The sequence below is a fragment of the Serinus canaria genome, chromosome 2 (genome assembly GCF_022539315.1).
Source record: "Serinus canaria isolate serCan28SL12 chromosome 2, serCan2020, whole genome shotgun sequence".
Classification (NCBI taxonomy): Eukaryota; Metazoa; Chordata; class Aves; order Passeriformes; family Fringillidae; genus Serinus; species Serinus canaria.
The window spans coordinates 17924464-17937926 of NC_066315.1; positions in this window are offsets into that span (position 1 = coordinate 17924464).

The following is a 13463-nucleotide window of genomic DNA, read 5'->3' on the forward strand; positions in this document are numbered from 1 at the left end:
TGCAGACAGAATAAAGGCCTTAGAGATGCTAAAAAGTACCATCTTCTCCATTCAGTGGGATTTTTCAAAAGGAATTTAATTTCAATATTGTCCTCATGTAAAGTTAGTTATTTGATATCTGTTAGCTGTTCCATACAGCTCCTGAAATGCACAAACAGGAAGATACCCAAATGTAGCCATTCATGAGCGGAATGCAGTAAGCAAAACATTGAGTCAGATGGAAATATTCTATTGTAGGATGAAGATTTACTTCGGTATTCACAATAGAGTTCTTGTGCAGTTGTGTTGTGCTTCCCCAACCCTTTACAAAAAAGTTCTAGTTGTTGATTGCACTGTGAGAAACAAAGGGAATTTTTGTAGATGTGATATCCATAAAACTTCTGCATTCACTGATTTTATTGATCTGTTGTTTTCCTGAGACAATCATGAGGTTGCTTTAAGTTACCGTTACACCTAAAACTTATCAGGCTAAGTATAACCTGCCTAAATAATTCCTTCTGTTTTCCAAGAATCAAGCAGGGATGAGGAGTATTAAGACAAAACAAAATGAAACAAACAGCACCAATACCACCCCCAAAAAAAAAAAAAAAAAAAAAACCAAAAAAACACCACTGGACAAACCAACCCAAACTTCCCCAAAGTTTTATCACCTTTTGAAAGGGCAGAAAAGTCTGACCCAGTATTTTCATTCTTTCTTTCACTCGCATTTCACCATCTGTTTTTCTACAAAGGAATGTCTACCTTTTCTGAATGGGGGCTAAATACATTCTCTTGATCTCTGGGTCTGTGCAGTGACTTTCACACTGGGCAATGAAGTATTTCTAGAGGCTGGATTGATTAAATATAGGATTGCACTGCTGCAGAATCACTGAGGGAAGGCGCAGTTCCCAGAAGTCACTGTTCACAGCAGCAGAGACACTGCAACAGAACCAAACCTCCGGGGAGGCTCTGAACTTGCAGGTTGGCTTCTGAGCCAAACTCATCCCCTTTGCAGCACAACCTGGCAATCACCTCAATGGCGAATTAATTTAGCCTTTTATATTTTCTGTGGCTAGAGCATGCACTTGTTTTCATTGCTTTCTTATGGAATTATCTTTATTAATATTTTCCCAGGTTTAATTCAGCTCTCCAAGCAGGGAACTCTGCAGAAAAAAAATGTCCTTCAGAACTTTCTGCATTTTTCTGCATGAAAAAAAAAAAAAGAATACTGCAAGACACAATCTCATCATGACAACATTCTCCCCTGTTTTAGAGCGCACAATACCCCTTTGAACTTCAAGCAACAGGGGAAAAGAGGATTTTAGAAAAATTAGGAAAATACACAAAATTTATGTTTATCAAAGATCATCACAGGGTTTTGCAACAGTATGCAGCAGAGCACTCAGCCAATTTCAACAATGTTCTAAAGTAAGACAGAGGTATCAAAAATAGTTAAATTCCTATGAAAAACAACTGCTTCAGTGTCCACACCCAGGACAAGACAGGCAGGATCCAACTATGTCCTCTCCAGTGCAGCAGCTTTCCCCATGGTGGCTTTTCCCTGAGTTAGGAGTTGTTCTGGAATGCTGATATTTTCCAGGAACGCTGGGAAACACAAGGTCAAGCCTGTGGCAGATGGCCAGATTTGTCCTACATGTAACCACATGGACACAGGGAGAGTCCAGGCTGGGGGGTCAGAGGAGCATCTGCAGCTCTCGCATCATTACCATCAGTATCTCTGATGTGAGTGTTTGCCACACTCCTGGTTCTCCTTTCAGTACCTAATTCCAAACTTGCATTTTCCTCTGCTTCTATTAGAAAAAGCCCCCAACTAAATATTTCATTTCAAGGCCAAGTGGCCTTCTCAGATCCCTCAAAGAACTGAAACTTATTTTTGCCGTTCCTCATCCCCTTGTTTTAGTCAAAGGAGGACTGATTGATTCCTCACTTTGGCACTGAAGTAGAAATGGGCAATATTTTGCCCTTCCCAGCAATTCAGTTTCACTCACTTTACAGTTTAATTTAATGGCGTATGTTCTATGTATTTCTAAAGAACACCAGGTTTCTGATGCTACATGGCCTTCAAATAATCTAGTTTTGAATAAAATATATTGAAGAAAATATTAGAAATTAAAAGCCCACAGATAAATGAAATTTTAGGTTTGAATTCTCTGCTAGACTATGTCCACCAAAATTACATTAAAATGATGAAAGTTACAAGATTTCAAGAAAATGGAAATGAACAATGACATTATTATTGTCAGGAAGGCAATGCAAAAAAATATTCTAGGTTCTCTTCCCACCTAAGTCAGGTGTTCCCCTCCTGTCTTCAGTAGAAGTTCCTTTGTAGATGAGAGAAGAGTGATAAGAGAAATATGTTGGAAAATAAGCATTTTTTACTGGTAGGATACTGAAGTCTCCTAGTTGCCAGTCTTCCTGAGGAAAATCAGAGGATGGGGACAAATGCTGTATCCTTGCCTTCACTAGCAGCTGTTGGCATAAAGTTGTCTAGATGCTGCTGAAGCATTGCCAGGCATGGTTTTGCAGCAGGAATTGACCAGGAACTGCTCTGCAGTGTAAGAAAGATGCCAGAGTGAAAGGACTCTGTGTGTGTGCACGTTTGGTTTACAGTCTGTCATTTATAGGCCTGTTGTCGAGGAAGGGCTAAACCTTCAATATAAAACCAAGTTATGGAAAGCAATACTACCAAAGGAAGCTCACTCTCTCTTCACCTGTACAATAAGGACTAAGAAAAGTTCCTGAAACACCAAAATGAATCTATATTTACCCGGTCAGATTTCCTCCTGGAAAACCATATCTTTTAGACATTATGGGGTTTTAACTGTGTGTGGCTTTTGGTAGGCAGTTAAAATCCCTTTTAACTATTCTATTTGTAATAGTTTGCTTTTAGAGCTGCTGAAAAAAAAATCTGTAGCTAGTTCTCAGCAGACTCTGAAGCCTTTTAGAGCTGAATAATGTTGTAATAATGCCCCTACAGAGATCCCATAGATAATGATGCCTCTGTTAGAAAAACTTCTGACTGGGGTTAAAACAGTCTTCTTGCAAAGAGAAACTAAGACAACTTGAAGTCCCCAGTTTTGAAAAGACATAACTGGGATGATACAACCAAGGTATTAAAATAATGGATGATACAGAGATGAAATGTAAGAAGTAATTATTTCTTCTCCTTCATAATTCAAGATCTATAATCCACCAGTTGAAATTATCCAACTTCAAGTTTAAAGTAAAGAAATAGGTCCAAGACAATATCTGACTCAACCTGAAATACAAATGTCTTCAAAATTATTTAAGTTTTTTACAACCAGCATCCAAGGAGAGCTGTTGAATATAGTGACATGTATGCAGTATTTGCATAGAAGTCCCTAAACTGACATAAATGTGTTTCTTACACTTATTTTTGCTCATACTGACTTTCCCATAGTAATCTGCCACTGCTGACCATTAGAGAAAGTGTACTGAGTCAGGTGGGCCTTTGCTCTCATCCAATTTCATTACTCTTACCTTATGATTTAGCAGTTCCCATCCAAAGAGAAGCACTTGTGATAAAATGCTAAAACTAATGGTGTCTTTTTTGACTTATGGAAGCCTATGACAAATACATCAAGCATAAAATGATGTGCTGATACATTTATTTCTAGATTTATAGAGTATTCTGTTTTATATTTTGAGTAACTGAGATAGTGCTCTGAGTAGAGAATGTTTGGAGATGGAGCACCATCATGAAAACAGGAAATCATTATATCAACACTTGGAGCTCCAGCTCCCAAAAGAGAAGCTCTGGTAAAAGTGGCTAATGGTACAAGATTCATTTAATATACTCAATTATTAACTACTGATCAACATCTCAGAGTAGTTTATAAATACTGACAATACCTGTTTGCTTTATAGGGATTGTTATTTCCAAAAGGCTAATGAGAACACAAAGGATGTCAAGACTGCATATGTGATTACTATAGAAAATAATGTACCAAAACTGTGTTTCTACATAATTCATACACTAAGCCAAGATGACATGCTGTCTTTTGAATGGTGACAGTGATGACATGATTCGAAGCTAAAAATTGTACATTCAGCCTCCATAACAAGTAGTAAGATGTTGAAGGCTCTTCAGCAGAAAATGTTTCTCAAATTGCATTTGTGCCTGGAGCTAAAGGAGAAATATTACATAGTTTGCACTTTAATATCTACACTGTATTATATTGGTCTGCAGTTTGTACTGGTTCCTAGTGGTTTTGATCCACAGAAATCAGTAAATGCTGGATTCAGTGATGTTGAAAGAATTGCACAGGTGTGTTTGGATACCATCCCTGCCCAACAACACACCATTTGAAACCAGAAGGCAGCCACCAATTCAGCTATAAACTTGCAACAAAAGCTGTATTTTCTACCATTCTAAAATTTACTACATGATAACAATTTTGTCAGGACTCAGATTAAAGGCACAGCATGACTGTGTGGCAAAGGAAATGGAAAGAAACCTTTCCCCACTACCAGAAATTCCAGCAGTTTTCTGTGCCCAGCTACCTTGAAATGTCTCCCATGTCAACTGTCAGACCAAATTATTTTGCCAAGACTGGAAAAGCTTTTGTCTTTTGGATAAGCTGCCTTCACACACATGGTTTTGTGGAGATGCTGTGTACATGTCATGGTCTTATGGAACCATACAGATGACTGAGTTTCTCAAGACAAACTCTGATGACACAGAAGCTGCTCTTTTTTTCCTGCCTTTTAAGCTTCACTCTATTTGTTTGGGCATACAAAAGTTGCTGTGGATAAAAAAAATACTACTGTGACCTAGATAGGTATTCTTTAAGCACCAGTAGTCTCAGCTGAAAATCACAATGAGGTACTGAGTGCTGGTCCTATTGAAATGTTGTTCAGTCTTCCCAGAGGCATCCAATGCAGATTCTGGTTTTGGCCACACCACATAATTCTATTTATTTATTTATTTATTTTTCCCAGGCCAGTAGGCTAAGAGATCTGAGAGGAAGATAAAGCCATTTGAAAAGAGTAGTTCTTTGGTAAACAGGAAAGTGCTGTTACTCAGTGGTTTTAAGACAACTGACTTGTAATTTTAATATTCCATTAGCAAGAAGTTTTTAGAGGCATGATTTTCCTCTTAGGCTGGTAGCATTTTTAGAACATACCAGAATTGTATGAAAGAATGCTGCACAGAAGGAAACAACAGCAAATGGAAAGTACTGAATTAATATTTTATTGCAGGAAAATGAGACTTTTTTTAAAATGTACCATCCAGACAAGCACCCTTCTCAGTCTAAAAATGTGATGTTGCTTTTCATATATCTTTTGTAGGGGCTGACATTAGCTGCATTAGTCTTTACTATTAGATGCCAAAAAGAAACCAAAATAATCTGAGGTCAAAGGAATAATCAGGGAAGAAAGAATATGTGAAAACATTTTCTAAATTATCTGCCTTACTTTGAGGTTGCAGACAGCCTGTACTATTTTGATTATGCTCAAGGACTTGGAAAGCATGCAGCAAAGAGCATGGTGAACCACAAAAAATGAAGGGAAAGGCACAGCAAGTGCTCCTGTCCTCGAAGAGCAGGAGGAAATTCACTGTTACATGCATCAATCATTCCTTGCTGCAGGGCCTTCTGAGGGGCACTACACAGCCTCACACAAAGGAGAGAGACATAACTATTTGTCTGCTTGGTTATGTTCTGCTGCTTTTGGAGTGTTCCACAAAGGGTAACATTCACTGCACTGCCCCACTGCTTTGATAGCAAACTCACCTTGTCTGAGGTAGCAGTCTGCTGGTCAGAATTCTCTCCAAACACAGACTGATATTCATTGCTGTAGCACACATTGCAAATTCTGTCAAACATTCTTGTGGAACTACTAAAAATTGTAGAAGAATTAGATTTCTTCTGAATTTTGGAACCTGATAAATTTAATCGCATTCTATTACAGATCTAGCTGTCAAAGATCTGCTACATATCCTGAAGAGAAATGCCAGTAAGGCAAACCCTTGTTCCAAGCATAGGATCCCTCCACACTCAGGTCTGGAAGTCATTACTCACACCATGACTGAGCAGGATTTTCTCAGCACAAACCTTTATCCATACAGACAGCTTTTGTTAAAGGTATGGGGCAGGTGGGAGGGAGGCAGGCCATGGTTATATCCATGTGATAACTGCTATCAAAATGATCTGTGCCTAATAGATAACACTGGTGTCAAAGCTTCAATACCAAATTGCTGCAGGTGAGAGGACAGCCTCAGTTTTTCATTACTGTCACCACAGGTTCTGGTAGAAGCTAAAGCCCTGGCCATCCTTGTGCCACTGGGGGCACTGGGCCCAGGGAGGTTATTCCTTGTGCTGAGGGACATCAGCTGAGTGAAATCCAGCCTGAATAGGACAGAAACAGCACAAGCAAGAAGAAAATGATCCTGTAGCTCATGAGCAATCAAACATGGAGAGTTCCCAATACGTGAGCATTCCCTGCTGAACATTCTATTTCAGCCAGGCTTACCTGGGTCTGCCCTGAAATTCACTCACAGCTGCAAGGACTCCAAATGGCCTGCAGGAAGACCTGTAACTGAATATTCAATATTCAAAGGGTTTTACTTCCTTTCTCTGTTTAATAGGAGCAAAACAACAGTAAGAACTCAAAAAATTTGTACATCTTTACTGCACTTAGCTCTGAAAATCAAGAGCAGAAAAACACAGAAAATAACAAATTCTTGACACTCGCAGAATATTTTGGGAAATTATACACATGTGAATGCTTTGCTTTCATTTAACTCAAATAAACAAGCTGCTGTATTTTGTGGATTTCTTGTTCCTTTTATTCACTTGTTCTCTATCCTTATTTTGCAGTTTATTTAACATCTGTTAATATAGCATATGTTTAGCTTTTTTCTCTTCTATGGCTTCATATGCTAAAACAACCAGGAAAAATAAATATGGTCTTTCTCTAAACTTCATGTCTTTCCAGCCTTCTTTGTTAACCATGCATCTAGTTTCAACATTTGTTGTAGAATAGGTTCATGTATATTTTAAAATATGGAATTTAAAGCTTTCAAGAAATTATTTAGACAAAAATAATTTAAAGAGAATGTTCAGCAATATTTGGAAATGCTGGAAATGGAAGTTGAGAATATCACATTAAAAATAAAGATTATTTATTCCAACCCAAAGTTAATTAAAAATGCTGAAATATAATTTTTTTTTCCTAATACTTCAACAAAAGAGCTAATTATTACAGTTTATCCAGGTGTCTTAACCAACAGGCTGTTCAGTTAGGGTAGGGAAGCCAGTCATCATTTGACTCCAGATCTTCCAGGATCCTGTAAGTTCCTGAAACCTCATTTGTTGTTTGGCTGCCTCTGGTAAAATCCTCCAAATTTTCCCATTATAGCAGGCAATGTTATGCATGTTGGTATTTTTTCTAAGACGGCAATGTCCCTTTCCTGATAAATTTCACAGGTTTTGCAAAGCCACTCTCAGGCAGTAAAGCCTCGCTAACCCTTCTGACTTGGAAAGTATCTGAGCCAATTATGTAAAAGCTGAATGTCTTTGCCAACTCTGTTACCCATCCAGCTCTTTCTGTAAACATATTATCCAATTTTATACAGTTTCTGCACTGGCCACTTTTGGATTTGAGTTCACAGAGTGAAATTCAGGCATTTTCTTCTCTTTCCAGCCACATAAAAATGTTAATATCTTGAGAACGTATCACACAAACAATAAAAAGATTTTACGAGGATGGTGCTAAGACGAATAGCACCCCTGAGATGTGTTGGTGTTTATTAATAATAGGCTCACTTTAAGCACTGAATATATCTTTGTGTGACATAAAGTGTCCTAGCAGAAGGCTGCTGCCATGCAGAGCAGCCCACGCCTGGCAGCCTGTTGTCAGAGCAGGTGAAAAAATGGATCGGGCTGGTTAGATAAGGCAGCTCTCCAGAACCATCAGGAGACACACTGATTCACTGCTTCCAATTTATTTGCAGATTCTGTTAGCTTAGTCCATTAATTCCAATGTGGATTAACAATTTGACTGAATTTGTAGATAAGGCAGCCTCGTTTTTTGAAGTGCCCAGCACCCAAAACATTACTTGAAATCAATGGGTTATGGGAGTGCACTTAGTACCTCTGAAAATTAAGTTCAAAATTAACTGTAGATGTAAAACCAGTGGCAAATAATTAGTTTGAGCATCCTTCTAATGAAGTCAATGACTATAGTTTTATTGATGTTATTTGGTATAAATCAAGCCCCCTATCAGGAATATATCCAGTAATTTTTAAAAAATGAACTTTCCATCTCTTTTAAAGATGCTCTGTAATACATTCCCATACCTTACGATGTAGTGCCTCTATCAAGGAGACATTTTGAAATTTTCTACATTAAGACTGGTGCATACACCAAGCTGTTTCTGTTTATTTCTCCAAAAAGATAACAAAGCTTCTTTTAATAAGAAACTATTGCACATTATTAGTGTCCAGTGGTCTTGTTTTGAGACCCATTCTGCCTACAAAAAATAGGAGAGGTAGATTTAAAAGGTCTTCAAGAACTATCAAAAATTTTGGTAGGAGACAGATGTGAGACACATTGGCACCATCTTATCCACCACAAGACATGCAAGTATTTCAGTTGCTGCTTAGCCCTTATTCACCTGCCTGCACCAGCCCCAGCAGGAAAAGGTGATATGTGCTTTAAAGGAGCCTAAAGGAGTTTTTTTCCATTCCTCCTGAAGTGCATTCTTCAGCAGCAAAGCATGAAATTTAACCCTTGGATATGGAAAGGGCATATTTCTAGTACAATCCTAGAACTTCACATTTACAGAATCAATCCACAGGTTGGAAAAGACCTTTGAAATCATCAGGTCCAACATCTGGCCAAACACCACCATGTCAACTGGACCATGCCATGTCCGCTCTGTCCTTGAACACCTCCAGGAACATTGACTCTGCCACTGCCCTGGTCAGTCCATTCCAACATTTAACCAGCCTTTCTGTAAAGGCATTCCTCCTAATGTCCAACCTGTCACATGACCTTTATGTGAAAAAAATGTTAAAATCCAGTTGTGATAATGCAAATGTCTGGAATTTCTCTCTCATATAATTAATAAATCAAAATACATCAAGGAATACAAGATGTAGCCCATTAGTTTGGGGCTTAAATAATCACAATAAATCTTTATCTAATTCCTTCTTACAGAGAATTAGGCTCTCCTTTACATCTGAGCAGAGCAGGGCAGACACTATGATTGCTCAAGAGGAGTTTGGAGTCTCAGGTTTAGGACCAAACAGCCCCATTTTTAGAAGATCTCTTAAGCTTCTGTTAGACTTGCTAATCCAACATTCATTAAAAAATAACCAAGAAAAAAACCAAAAACCCACTAGTGGGAAATTCCTAGTGAAAGACTGTGCTCCTGGATTTTGTCATGTCCCAAGCAAAAGCTTGATTTTCCTGGTCCTTGAAGTGCTCATTGCAGCAGTGTAAGGGAATTATGGCTTGGGATGGGACTGAACAAGGAGGAAAAGGGCAGCAATCCTCTTTAGCTCAAGGGGATGCCTTGTTAAGTGCTGAGAAGATGTTACACATTCACAGCTTGTCTGTTGGGTGTTTTCCACTGGAAGCTCACTCATGGCTATTTAGGCATACTGTGAAGTTGCACAGTGTCATCCATTTGTATGACCCTGAACATCATTTCTGCACCCCCTGTGCTGACACACATTGTTGTGCCTGGGGTAGACGTGCAAAAAGTCTCCTCCTCCCCACAGAGTACCACGGAAACCACCAAGAACAAGTAAAAGCAAGAAAAATCAGAAAATGAGACATGTGTGACTGCTCTTTTTCCCAGAGAAAGCAAGTACTTCTTGTTATGGATCCATGCATTAAGACACATTCGCTTTAACTTGTCTCCTTAGACTGTAAGAATATTTTATACAAGGTAATTCAGACATCTTTATGTAACACAGGAGCCTGGCTAACATTAACATTCAAGCAGTGATGACAGAACATATACTCTTCTGCATTTTGATTTTCATAGATACCTACTCTGTAAATATTCAGACTCTTCAAGTTGGAAGAAGAGTCTGAAATATTATTACCTGTGTTTAAGGATTGGATCTCTCATTTGTCTTCAATTTGGGGAAAAGGTAGAAGGAAAGTCTCTGCTAACTTCCCAGTTTCAAGAGAGATGAATCAGACATTGTGCTAGCACTTTCCCATGTGGCCACCAAAAAAGCCCAGGCACAGATGAGAAACACGTATCACCTTTCTTCTCTTGGCAGCCGAAAGCTTCATTTCTGAATAGCATGGGGGGGAAATCTCTGTCTTGAGTAATACTCAGCTATGTCTTTGTTGTGTTGATTAGTCATACAAAACACATACAGCACAAAAGCATTGGTGCACTGGGAAAACTGAATTTCTGAGGAAAGAAAGCTCAGGTTATAGGTCACAATGTACAACAGTTTCATGGGAGAATGAACAGTGAAGATATCTGAGAAACAACTGGAGTGTAAGGTACGTTTTAGAAATATCTATCTTGACATTGCTGGAGTAAGATGATCAGCAGCCCTGTTTCTGGCTGATTCCTTGCAGGATTTCAATGAGAATAACCATGCAAGTCCCTGTCTTTTTGGTTCTAAAGGCAGCTTATCTATTTACTGCAGCTGAAAGCTCTGGTTTCGAGGTGTCTTGCCTTTCTGCCTTCTGGGTTTTGTTGCTGGTATCTCAGTGCTCATGCTCACACAGTCTTGCTTCACCATTTGGTGGCCTAATACCCAGCATTTCAATAAAAACAATCCTCTACCCCAACATTATACCATAGAAGATATCTCAATATTAAAGAGCTTGAGCTCTGTCACATTTATCAGAGTATTTTCTAGTTCATTATTTAAAATCAGATCTTTGAAAGAGCTCCCTGTCTATAGCATCTTTCCTTTCCATTCAAATCCCTCCCCCTCCATAGACTCTTATGTGTTTCACATAAGACAAGCCATGAAATAATTAACAACAGTTACAATTTGCTGAATAACTTTGTGCTTCTTCATGTAAAGCCAGCTGACTCACTTTTATGTGACTGATTTACCTGAAAATTAAATAGGAAGAACATTACATGTTAAAAAACTCAGTACTCTTCAAACAAGACCAAATAATGCAGTTCTACTTTCAGTGGCCATCCTTTGTAGACTCTCTACAGAGAAAGTTGTTGGTTATATAATCTGTCAACAAGATGTTTGCTTTTTCCCATAAATTTAATTAGGTTTTGATAGATTCATCAGTTTTCATCTAAATTATTTTTGGTGAATTCTAATTGGTTCCTGCTGTGGCTTGGCAGCCACATAACTGATCATATGCCTATTTAATCCACTCATGGGATATTTAACAAATTGTTAGCTATTTCACTGTGCACTGAAGTGTAGCTCTACCAATTCTTTTTTCCTGTCACGCTACTGGGGCTATTATGACAGACCATTATGTGATTTATTTTGTGAAATAAATGCGAAGTGTTGCAAAAACAACAATACATCATCATCTGTACCCAAAATAAAATAAGGTCAAGAGATATCTCTGCTTGTACATGCAAAACACTAATATCTTTTTTTCCAATCTGTGGGCAGTAGTTCACTTTTTGTGACATTAATGTTCTAAGTAAGACATATTGCTGTGAAATAGTTATGTGATAATTCATTTTATCCTTCTAAAATAAGTACTTAATTGCTTAAGAGGAAAAGGAATAGGCCAATTTATCAGATGTTTAGGCTTGTCTACCTGGGGAAATAGCCTGGAATAGTTATTGCGTACTAACTCTTCAGGAGGACATTCTTAATCCATAGTGAAATTGTGCCTGTGTGCTCAGCTTAACCCACGCTGGGAATGAGTATAGACTGATTGTTGCACTTTGAATTCACCCTCTGCATTTCTTCTGCAACCACTCCCCACACAGACAAATTTTTAATGAAAATAATGTAAGGAGTTTGGAAAAATAGCTGTAAAACTTAGTTCATCTTTTATGTAATGAAATTCCCACTCTCCTGCCCAGGATGCAGCTTGCTGGGCAGGACTAGAAATTACTTGGAATGTGGAAAGATATTTCAAATAGAACTACCTGAGGAACAGGTCCATATGCTCCCTCTTTTCCCCCAACTACCCAAATAATTTATCTCAGGTGGCATTGATTCTTCTCTTTTCTAGTTGTTTGGTTTTGTTTTGTTTTTGTTGTTTTGATTTTTTCTATGGAATGTGGAGGAGAGTACACATGATGCTCTGGAATTTATGGTACTTGCTTCTGTTTTTCCTAGTAGAAGGTGATCTGCTTGTGTGCTTGGTCTGCAGAGCAGTCCTGAAATACTTCAGCTCTCGACTGGAGACATGACACTCACTCTTCCTTCTGCTAGCAAAGAGAGACCTAATCAGTGAAATAATGGCTTCTGGTCAGACCTGTCAGTGTGCAACTTTGGTTCTCGCTCTCTAAAATAAATCAGGGTAATGATGCCTGTAAAATGGTGTGAAATTTTGAAAGACAAACATGATAGATGTGAAATCATACTAAATCACCTTCTCAGTAGATATATCAAGTGTTCTCAAAATGTGGTAATTTCTGTGTGACACAATTCACATAATATCAGACTTGAGAAATCCATTACTCAGATATCAGAAAACAAGACAGAGCTGTCAATATGCTAGTCCACAAACCACATAAAGTATTGTTCAACTTTGCTGTAATTCACATGCCATCAGAGACACACAACAGCTTCTGTATATCCATGTTTTCTTAACAGATTCTAGTAGGTGAATACACAAGTGCAGCAAAGCACTGTCAAACCAAACCATTAGGGATGACAGACCCCAGCGGATTAAGCCATGATGGTAAGGTCAGTGGGATGTGAAACTTGGCTAATGATGTCATGCCCTTGTCAGCTTGCATTGGCTAAACACGTTAAGGTTTACCAGCAAGCCCTATGGCTTAGTGAGCACTGCTAAAGGGAATTTCGACCTGAAATAGGTCAACGTGAGCAGCATACAAATACTTGTGCTGCAAAGGCTCTCCTTGGAAGCCTGGCACTGCTAAAGCCAATGGGAGCTTGGCCAGTGACCTCCGTGAGGCCAGGATTTTGCCCTTTGGCTTCTGTGGGTATGACATTCAATTAAATCCCTTTGCTTCTGTTCTGTAAATTGGGTTTCATCATATGTCATAAGACATTTGTAGATTGCAAGCTGTGTGGCAGGGAACAGCATCTCATTAAAGATTTGTACAGATACCAAATTAATGGGACCCCAGTCCTTCCAGGGCCACCTCACACATGCTGAAGAACAAAGCAATAAAAGAAAGCCCATCCACAATGCAAGAATGATCCTGCTGTAGCAATTAGCTAACTTTTATCATCTGAAAATGAGTGCCCAGGATGCTCTGTGCAGCTGAGCAGAGCAGTGTGGGTAAGTGTAGAGGGAGCCACAACCAGCTTTCCCCTGTCAGAAAACATTAT